Consider the following 10,864-nt stretch of genomic DNA (forward strand, 5'->3'; position numbering starts at 1 on the left):
ACTGCAGCTTATGAATCAGCCAAATACTGATGAGGAATCCTAAGGCAGATATTTGGAGATTGGAATGCAAATCTGAGGACAAGAAGGCCCAATGGGGCTGGTTTGAATATGAAGACTTTTGTAGGATATATTAACATCTTTTAGGATTGCGCATCACAGAAGAAGTATTAAATAAGAAAGTGTTATACTGAGGATGTATGAGATTTAAGAAGTTTTGTTGATCAACTACAAAACTGGATAGGAAGCAGAATATGATGGACCTTGTAGGCTATGTTGAAAATTTTAATGTAATCCTCTTGAAGAAAAGGGGCTACTTTTCTCCTGTAAAGAGCAGAGAAGTAAGGATTAATATTTTAAAATCAAAGCTGGTATAAAGAGGACAGAGGAAAGCGCAGGAAGAAGGAAAACTTTTGAGGAGGGTGGTACAATAATCCAGGAAATTAATAATTAGTATTCAGCAAGTGATGAAACAACAGAGAGATTTGAGTGATATTTGAGAAGCAGAGAATACTTGATTAAAAAAAAATTAGACGTGAAAGGTGAAGGAAAGAGGACATTTAAAATGACTTCTTCATGTCCAATTTGGAGATGTGTCTGTACCATAAGACTGAAAATATAGTAAGATGGGCTAACTGTAGTGAGAAAGGGTTTTATTTTCATTTTGACACTTTGACATGAATTATTTTATTTAATTTGAGGTATAATGTGCTTTACTGCATATTCCAATATGTGGACTGCGGGTTAAGAAAACCAGAAGAAAACATAATTTTGAGAATCATATAAAAAATCACGGTTTTTGAAGACTTCATAATAATATGAATTAATACGTGAAAATAGTAGGTATAACCGTTATACATAAACTACAATTACAACCGTCTGAAATCCTATGTACTACCACATGTATAAAATTTTACGTAATTATATAAAGTCCAGCAAAAATGTATTTATAAGTTAACATGATGCTAGAACTGTGTGAAAGGCTAGAATTAGAGAGATCACTAAAATCCCTCCTTACTAAAAACATGGAAAAAAAATACTCAGCTAGTAGGATGAATTTACTAGCATTGTATCAATTTCACACACAGAATATTAGAGAAACACAGGCAGGTTTTTCTTTCTTTTTAGTAAAGATGATGTGCATTCTCCTATAAAGCCATGAAATGCTTTTAGATATTCACACTCACTGTAGCCAATGCAGTAAAAATTAATCCCACATGTAACTTTGCAGTTCCATTTCTGCTGATGCTCAAAAGCATTTGGAGTAGCCATTAGTAAAATACAGAGAAATCTATATGCCTGCTAAGACTCCTTTCTTAGGCTTCAGGGTATACAAAGTTCAATCAGCAATGACTGTCAGATTAGATTTGGATAACATTTAGTGTGTATGATCACTGGTATTTCCTTTATCCTTTCTGCAATGAGGATTAATTGGGTTCATGACCTCAACAGAGGAAAAATGCCAATAGTTGTTGCCCAATGGACATTTAAGTTCCAGACGTTATCTTCTTGTGGCAATAGTGCTGTTCTATACATATTAAAAGGAACCTAATAAACTGAAGAATGGACTAAAATGTATAATTTAAACAGTGAAGTACGCTCTTAAGTTGGTTAGTTGTTTTAGAAACTGGCACTTTTGCTCAGTAATGGTGGCAAAACATTAAAGCATATAGAAAGTGAAATGCAAATTTCTTTTGCATTAGGTTTGAAGCTTAATTATCAATCTCCCAAACTGAGATTTTTCTTTTCTTTTCCACTTTTAATTCTTTAATTTGACTTGTTAGAGAGGCAGCGATCATAGGCTTATTTGTGACATGAGGAAAAAAAATCTTAGAATGTGTATAACTGTGTCAAGAGAATCTGAGTTGCCTGTCTTCATGAAAAATAATAGGCTATAAAAATTACAAAGATGTTAAGAAAAAGCAGAAAGTGCAAAAAATGATGGCAGTAAGCGACATAATTCACACAGCAGAGAAAAGCTTCGAGTCGCCATAAATTCCTTCACAAAAGGAAAAGAGAAAATAAGATGGATAAAAGCCATTCAAGACAGGTTGGACAGAACAAAGAACTGTAGGTAAGCTGTAGCTTAAATAATGACAAAAAACCAATTAAATATTTCCTTCTACCTGAACTTCTGTATCAAAAAACAAAGGAAAGAGACTGAGGTTGACATTTTCTGGAAATGGCTTCTCTTCAAAACTTCCATCATGACCAGCCTTCTAATTAACTCAGATGTTAAAGCCAAGAATTCTCTCTAATTTCAGTCATGTTTTAGAAAGGAATGCCATCTCCTGTCCTGAGAGTGCTTTTATATTACACTTTGTTGTAAGTTGGAAGGGGAGAGCGTAAACACAGACTCCTGCGGAGATGAAGTGTACACCAGAAGCTTAGAGCCAGAGAAATGATCTTAGAAAGATGTGATAAATTTAGTATTATAAAAATCTCCACTTGAGAGTGACAGGAAATTGAAACAAAGTGTAAAGAAAAAGTGCAGTCTTTAAAGGCCCATTTATAAATGTCACAGTATCAAGGAAACCTATTTCTAAAGACAGAATTTCAATTCATTTTGGTGTTAGGTGTCAGTGACAAGAGACACAGGTCAATCCTTAGTCAATGACAAGAGGCAAACGAATGGCAAATATTTATAAATATACTAAACTACTCATGGAAGGTCATATAAACACCAAGTACTTTTTAACTCAACCCTGAATGGCATAATTGCTTATTACTCATCCTGACCTCAGAAAAGAAATTCATCTTTAATATAGCAGCCAAACATACAGGATTTTTTTTTTCCCCAGGATCTTTTCCTAGCATATAGTAAGAATTGCATTGGGGAAGGAAAACAAGAGTGTTTTTTTTTTTTTTTTTTTGATACCGTTGTCCTTTCAAAGAGTAAAAACCCTCACCCTAGATTAAAGATATTCTAAAAGATATTCTTATATGATATATAACTGATTATTTTAAATGGCATCCTTAGTTTTGGGGATAAATAATTCTATGTTACAACATTTCAAGGCAACTTTAAGGTGTAATTTTCATAGAAGTCAAAGAAAAAATTTTCCTTTGATCATTTTTTTCTTATGACAATAACATATTTTCAAAGAGGAAGCAAGGATGTGATGAAATGAGATAAAATTTATCAAAGGTTCACCATCCAGAGACAATCATAGTTAATATTTTGGTGGAAATTCTGTTCATTATTTGTACTTAACAGATACAATTATTAACCTATGTTAACAGCAGAATCATGCTATACATACTTTCTGGTAGTCTGTGTTTCTTTTTATTCTACTATAGAATAACAGATTTTTGTTTCAAAGTGCTCTGCTTAATAGAATTGCCAAATATGTCATAGATGTAGACTGGATATTCAGTCATTCAGAAAAAGGTTCATTTTTTCATGGCTAATATATACTGTTGGTAATTAGTAGCAAAAATATTACTAGTATTAATCCAACCACTGTTCTGTTACTTTTTAAATGAAGATAATTCTCTAATGGCAACTAAAATATTTTTTAAATGATAATCAAAACACCCTACAAGGTTTTGTCACTACCAAAGCATATATTTTTATGAATTCATAATAATTATTTTATCATCATGAATAAAAAAATGGAAGGAACTAAGGAGCAAAAAAACCCCAGGGACACTACTTAAACTTTACTCACAGAATAATGTTTCTTTGGACGTAGAATTTTGTTCTTTACTTGTAACATATCCTATACTTCAAATCCCATTGAGCTCTACCTATGTTCAATAGTGGAAAAATCAAAGGTAGATTTTCTACAAATAAAAAATAAAGATCATCTACATTAGGAAAGCAATGGAGTTAAAGAATTCTAGTTAAAAATAAGTATGAAAAGAATTCATCCCTTTTCAGCACATGTGTGTCTACACACACACACACACGCACATATATATATGTTTAAAGATGATGTTTATGCCTATACATTTATGGAACATGAAATATGATGCAGAGGCTAAAAAAATCATGAACTTTCTGATAATGTCGATTCTACTATACATCATAAGGCATGTGATGTCTTCCATGTATTAAATTACCCAAAACTCTTTTTTGTTCTACTCACATATTGCTCAACTAGAAAAGCTATCTTAACGAACATTCGAACATTTATGGGACCAAAACTGCCCAAGAGTACTCTCACCTCCTAGAAGGGGCACATGGAATCAAATTTGTGCTGATTCAACTGAGATGGGACAATAAGAACAATCGCCTGACTTTACCAGGCTTATTTGTCCCTTCATGATTTTCTGGCTAAGAAAAGAAAGTTGATAGAAAAAAGCTGACATTAACATTGGCATGATAGCTTGACTGTGGTTCACACATTCCTAAATGTTTGTCCTAAATTGTTTTTAGGTGAGTCAGTGAATAAATACTCAAAGCTACCTGTTTTTCTTTGTGGACAATCTTTTGATCAGTGAGGTTGCTAAGCATGAGATGAGATTATCAGTGGGGTCTTAAAGATGTAGCAATCAAAAGTATATTCCTGTTACATAACTACAGGAGAAATAATGGATTTTAAGTCTCACATTTTTAGGCTAAGTCCCAGAGGTGTCATACCGTGGTAGCAGCCTGGACAATTTGTTTCAATCAGTTTGAAAAAAGATGACTATTATCGAAAGATGTAAAATAAAAGGAGACCTCTTTTGTAATATAGTACTAAGTGGAAACAAAAACAATACTGAGATGCTAAGATCACTTTCATTTTTTTTTAATGCACGCTCATGATAAATTCCATAAAGGAAAAAAAGGTCAACTATTTATATGGAACGTGCATTTTTCATAATAAGGTTTTCCTGAAAATATCTGAAATAGAGAATCTGATTCCTTTTGCTTCCCTGGTGAAGTGAAGAACACTGTTAGCTATCGCTTCATGCATACGAAATGGTTTGGAAATTTCAAGGCGGCGCTGAATATGGCTTGCATCATTTCACATTTAAAATGCAAGGTCTGTTTGTCCTTGTTGACAAGAATTAGCAATTAAAGTCAATTAAGAAGAAATAGAATTTAAAAATTGATTCAGCTTTATGTGCATGATGAGTTAACTTTCTCAAGACAAGTCTAGGTTTTAATATTTTTATTCCCCTAAAGTCATAAGCATCCTTATTGTTTTTCCCATTTATAAAGGGAAATGACAGGATCTATGGTCCCCATATCCCTGGCCTTCATTATTAATTTAATGAGCTAGGCTCCAAACTGATCAATTTTTTGTCCTTACCTAAGCATTTGGACCAAGTAAACCACAAGGATCACAACTCTTGTGTGGTGTCCCCGCAGCCTCTCTCTCGCTATTAACATAAACTTTGTAAGTTAACCATATTTGTTAAGCCCCACCATGTGCAAAACACTCGGTTATGTATTATGATGAGATGCAGGGGAAATAGAAAATGCAGCTCTTATACTTTCAGGGACTTTATAATCCATGTTTATGCAAAATTCCCCTCACAATGCCATTGATAAGACTGGATTCTGCATGTTTGGTTTTCCATTTTTTTTTTTTTTTTGATTCAAAGGGCTGTGTGCAACTGTTTAAAATTGAATGATACAGAAAAATTTAGACTGAATCAACTTACCCCCTTCTTTCCACTGAGTAGTCTTCAGAGAAAATCATCTTCAATTATTTATATTTTTTATTCTGCAAGTGCTTAACTCTTTATCCAAATATTATGGGTTCAGTGCTGTTTTGATTTACCAGCGACAGATCTCATCCATTTACAGGCTGCAATGAAATATTGGAATTAAAAAAAAAATTCTTCAACTCTCACTTCTCTCTCCTTTTATTATGTAGCCATTTTTATTGTCAATCTAACTTTGTCTAACCATCACCTCTGTGGTTTTATTTTTTTTTGGTTTTACAAATTTATTTATTTATTTATTTATTTATTTATTTATTATTTATATTTTTTTTATTGGAGTTTTAAATACAGTACTTAAGATTATCGTCTTACTATGCTTGGGCTGCCATAACAAAATACCTTAAATGGGGGAGCTTAAAACAATAGAAATTTATTTCTCACAGTTGTGGAGGCTGGGAAGTCCAAGAAAAGGTGTGACCGGTTCAGGTTCTGGTTAGAGCCCTCTTCCTGGCTCGCAAACAGAAGTCCTTTTCAGTGTGTCCTTACCTGGTAAAGAGAGAGAGAGAGACGGAGGGAGAGAGAGAGAGTGTGCGTGCCCATGTGTGAGCAAGAGAGGAAGAGTGTGTAAACCACCTCTCTGCTGTCTCTATTATAAGACACTATTTCCATTTTGAGAACTCTACCCTCATTTCCTCATCAACTATAATTGCATTCTAATGCCCCACCTCCAAATTACCATCCCTTTAGGGGTTAGGACCTCGAAATATGAATTTGGGGGTAAACAAACCTTAAGAAATACAAAGCTATATAACATAATATTGCTGTTTTTTAAGTTTTCGAACTCCTTGTTGTGTGAGGACATCACATCTCTCTACTTAACCCTATTTCAACCACCTTCTAAACCCTGTCATCTAATTTTTTATAACTGTAATCTTCACCTTGACAAGTTCAAACCTTTATTTTCTATGCAGCCCAAATGAAACTATCCAAGACTTGGAAACAGGGAAACAGCACAGTTTAACATTACCAAAAAATATAGCAAATTATTACTTACTGCAGAATCTGCCCCCATCCTCCAGGCAGTGTCACAAGATGTTGTGTCTTGACTTGATGGAGACTGTTGTCACAGTGACATGGCTTCTGTTCCTGCTGCCGCGGCTAAGGCCCTCTTATTTCTTAAAAGACCCCCAGTGACAATAATGCAACATTTCCATTTGCTTATTTTCTATTCTGGAGCATGACTTCATCATAGTTTTTATCATTGTTATGCCTTGAAATCACGAAGACTTTTCAGGCTTTTGCTTACCCATCTTTTTTTTTTCTCCAATTTTTTTTAAAGACTTGATTTGAGAGAGAGCAGGAGAGGGGGGGTGGGGGGCGAGGGGAACAAAGAGGGAGGGAGAGGGAGAGGCAGGCTCCCCACTGAGCAAGAAGCCTGACACAAAAGAGAGACTGTATAACATATGTGGATACGAGATTTTTATAATTGTTTGCAGAAGAAATATCCATGAAACCAGTTCCAGGCAGAGTAAAGAATATACAAATACCATGGAAGCATCCTCTTCTCATTGAAGTGTCTTGAACTTTGTGGTATTTTCATGCTTTGCTCTGAAGTTTCTAACTCATGATAACCAATAGATGCAACTGCTTAAAAAATGTTATACAAAAAAATCAGACTGTGTATTTTCTTCTGTGACTGTACCTATTTCTACTCATTTTTCTCCCAGATAACTCCATTTTAACTCATGTGACTATAGTTCCCTCACTTCCTCTGTGGTATGTTATTCCATTTTGTGGATAGACTACAATTTATCTATTTCACTGTCAATGGACAGTTGAATCATTTCCAATATTTTACTTTAGTAGGGATATTGCTTATATAACCTAATGCACAAGGGGATGCATTTGCCCCCTGTGTACAAGGCTTTGTAGGCCACATGTGATTTCCATTTGCTACATAATTGACGGAATTAATGTGTTTGAAACAGTTTAAACTGCCCCAGAATTCTATGGGTTTTCATAGTCTCTGACTTCTTAATTTCGGTCAACATGGAAAGTATGAAAAATAGGTCTTCTGGTTTTAATCTATAGTCCTCTGAACTGAGGAGGCTATGCTCCAATCTGTGTTCTTTCTCGAAGCGTGGTCTCTTCTGTGTGAAATCCTCTGCATGGCTTTTACTCAGCACTCTCTCCCTGTCTCTTCAGACTTCCGTGCTTTTCACATCGTGGTTCATGACAAATCATTAATTCATTTCATATTTCCAGGCTTTGATTATCTTATCAGTTTCAATTGCTATGAACATATTCTTTTAAATTATGAAGATGCTTTGAGTCTTTTCACTTTGGTCATATCATTTGATGAACAAGGTATGTTCATTATAACATAATAATGCTTACCAAAAATTGTTTTATTAAATGTCTTATTTAAGAAATCCTTCTCAGGGTGCCTGGGTGGCTCCGTTGGTTAAGCTGTCTTCAGCTCAGGTCATGATCCTGGGGTCCTGGAATCAAGTCCTGTGTTTCTCTCTGCTCAGAGAAGAGTCTCTCTCCTCTCCCTATGCCCCATCCTCCAATTTGTGCATGTGTGTTCTCTCAAATAAATAAAATTTTAAAAAATGAAAATAAGCCTTCTCTACCTGTCTCAATCATAAAAGCACTCTCCTATATGTCCTCTAAATCTAAAATAGTTTACTTCTTATAAAATATTCTATTTCCTTTGGAATTGATTTTACAATATAATGTTAGGTAAGGATCCATTTTCATTTTCCCTTACATAGATAACCGATTTACTAGCACCATTTATTTGTTGGATCCTTATTTTCCAACTTTTCATCTGTAGTACTCAATCTGGCATCATATACTGTTTCAATATTTATGTGGATGTACTCGTTGACACTCAGTTCAGTTATTGATCACTTAGCTCCATGCCAATACTCCACTTTCACCTTTATGTTGAGACACAATTCTCCAAAAGTCTCTCATGATCCTATGTCTCTAACTCTTCATCAGAACCATATATCTCATGGCTACATTTACAATAAACATCTTTGAGAAATGAAGTGATGGGGGTCCTTGACTTGGTTCTGTAGATGATCAAGACCCCAGGTGGGGATGCTACTTGGGCATTATGGGTATGAATGCCATCTGCCAAATCTGTGTCCTGGCTGTTTCAAGCCCCAACCCCCTTCTCCATCACGGTCACATTCCCAGTGGATGGCCCTTGAAGATTCCCCTGCCATGCCCTATGACTGAATATCAGAGTGAGGACTCCAGCAAAGTGACCCACATTGCTGGGGTGGGGGAGCTGGGTGTCCTCCCTGGTTTCTCTTTTCCCACTTGAGAGACTGAAGCTCAGGGGACACCTCTCAGCCTAGTGCTGTTCCGACTTGGTTGATGAGCAATATGGTCAACATGGAACCATTCTCTTACCTTCTAAAGCAATCTGTCTTAGTCTCTGTGGCTCAAGGGTGTACTTTGGCCCCACTCCAGGGTTGTGAGATTCTTTCAGTGGTTCCTTATTCCTGAAGAGTTGTTAGTTGTTCTTCTTGTGAGGAGGCATCAAGAAGAACCTACATCACCATCTTGGTGGCATCACAACCAATTTTGTTGATTATTTCAAAAAATCAATTTTGGTTTATGGTAATTTCCTGTATTGTTTCTATTTTATTTCTACATATATGTATTATTACTGTTTTTAGGGATTTTTGTCTTTATCTTTTTTTCTAGCTTTTAAATGTGGTAACTACAGTTTTTAATTTTAGATCTACATTCTATCCTAATATATTTACAGCTATAAATTTGTCAGCACGAAGCTGTATCTACTGATCCTAGATTAGCTTCATCTGGTATCATTTTTCACCAGCCTAAAAAACTTCCTTTAGCGTTTCTTGTACTGCAGGTGTGCTGATGATAGATTGTTATTATTTATAATTTTTATAGTCTAAAAATGTCTTTATTCTCCCATATTCTTTATAGCTATTCTCACTGGAGATATCATCCTTGTTTCAACAATTTTAGGTGTTTTTCTTTTTTAAAATAAAATATTTTATTTTATTTATTTGAGAGAGAGCGCACAAGAGCTTAACTGAGGTGAGGAGGCTGAGGGCAGAGGCAGAGGGAGGAGCAGACTGCCCGATGAGCAGGGAGCCCAACGAGGGTCTCCATCCCAGGAAACTGGGATCATGACCTGAGCTGAAGGCAGATACTTAACTGACTGAACCACCCAGAAGCTCTCTTTTTGTTTTTCTTGCAGCAATTTAAAGGCATTATTACATTACCTCCACAATTTCTCCAAATCTCACAATGGATTTTTTAGCTGATGTTAACCTTAGAGTATCATCCTTCTTTCAATGCTTTGGAAAATTTCATCTTTGATTTTTAGTTGGCTTGATTCTTTTTTGCCTAAATACGGGGCTCTTTTTTTTTTTTTTTCCCATCCTTCCAGGTATTTTCTGACATTTCTGGATTTATCAGCTTGTATTTCATATCAGATTTTTGAATTTTCTGCCATTATTTCTACAAATACTATTTTTTCTGCTACATTACCTTTCTTTTCTCTGTTTATAGGACTTCAGTTACACATATTTTAGACTGATATCACCCATAGTACCTTAGTTCTGTTCACTTGATAAAAACTATTTTCTTTGTATTGTTTTCCATTTATAAATGTCATTCTTTACCTCTGTGGTAACACGGTATTCTCCTTTTGTATCCACCACTGTATTTTTCCTCCTCATTCTTACAGAGACATATTGGACTAGGGCCTACTCTGATACAGAATGAACTTGTCTTAAATTGATTATATCAGCAATGACCCTATTTTAAAATAAGTTCAAATTCATAGGTACTTAAGATTAGGATATCAACATGTCTTTTTTGGGAACATCGTTTACTCCATATGCATGGTGTTCTGGGAGGAGACAGAAAAAATTAACCAATATTAAGTACAAGATCTCAGAAGTTTCCCACATGAGGACTCACTGGAGATAGATTTTAATAATCAGCTCTTATTCTTAATATTAACAATTGTCATAATTATACTAATGAATATTAACAATAAAATGCCTATAATAAAATAAAACTAGAAGTTCCATAAAATATACTTAAATATTAAGTAAAATGTATTAACAATTATTAAACTTCACTGGCAATTTAAATTTATCTTTGGATAGAACGTAATGCAAATCTGTAAAGGGAATGTTAAGGTTGCTTACTAGATGCCTTGATGTCTTACAGAACAAAGAACATTTCAAGTACAGTGACATAA

At 34.8% G+C, this 10,864-nt stretch overlaps 1 long non-coding RNA gene across 1 annotated transcript; it reads right to left on the reverse strand.

Annotated features, from left to right (window-relative positions):
- Positions 1-3,591: 3,591 nt before the first annotated feature.
- On the reverse strand, positions 3,592-9,047 carry LOC112675187 (uncharacterized). The gene is made up of 3 exons (XR_004805770.2): positions 6,040-9,047; positions 5,596-5,741; positions 3,592-3,783 (listed from the first exon to the last, which is right to left on the reverse strand). It is a non-coding gene; the product is annotated as an uncharacterized LOC112675187 (long non-coding RNA).
- Between the last annotated feature and the right edge of the window lie 1,817 nt (positions 9,048-10,864).

Source organism: Canis lupus, chromosome 16 (assembly GCF_003254725.2).
Source record: "Canis lupus dingo isolate Sandy chromosome 16, ASM325472v2, whole genome shotgun sequence".
In the NCBI taxonomy this organism is placed as follows: Eukaryota; Metazoa; Chordata; class Mammalia; order Carnivora; family Canidae; genus Canis; species Canis lupus.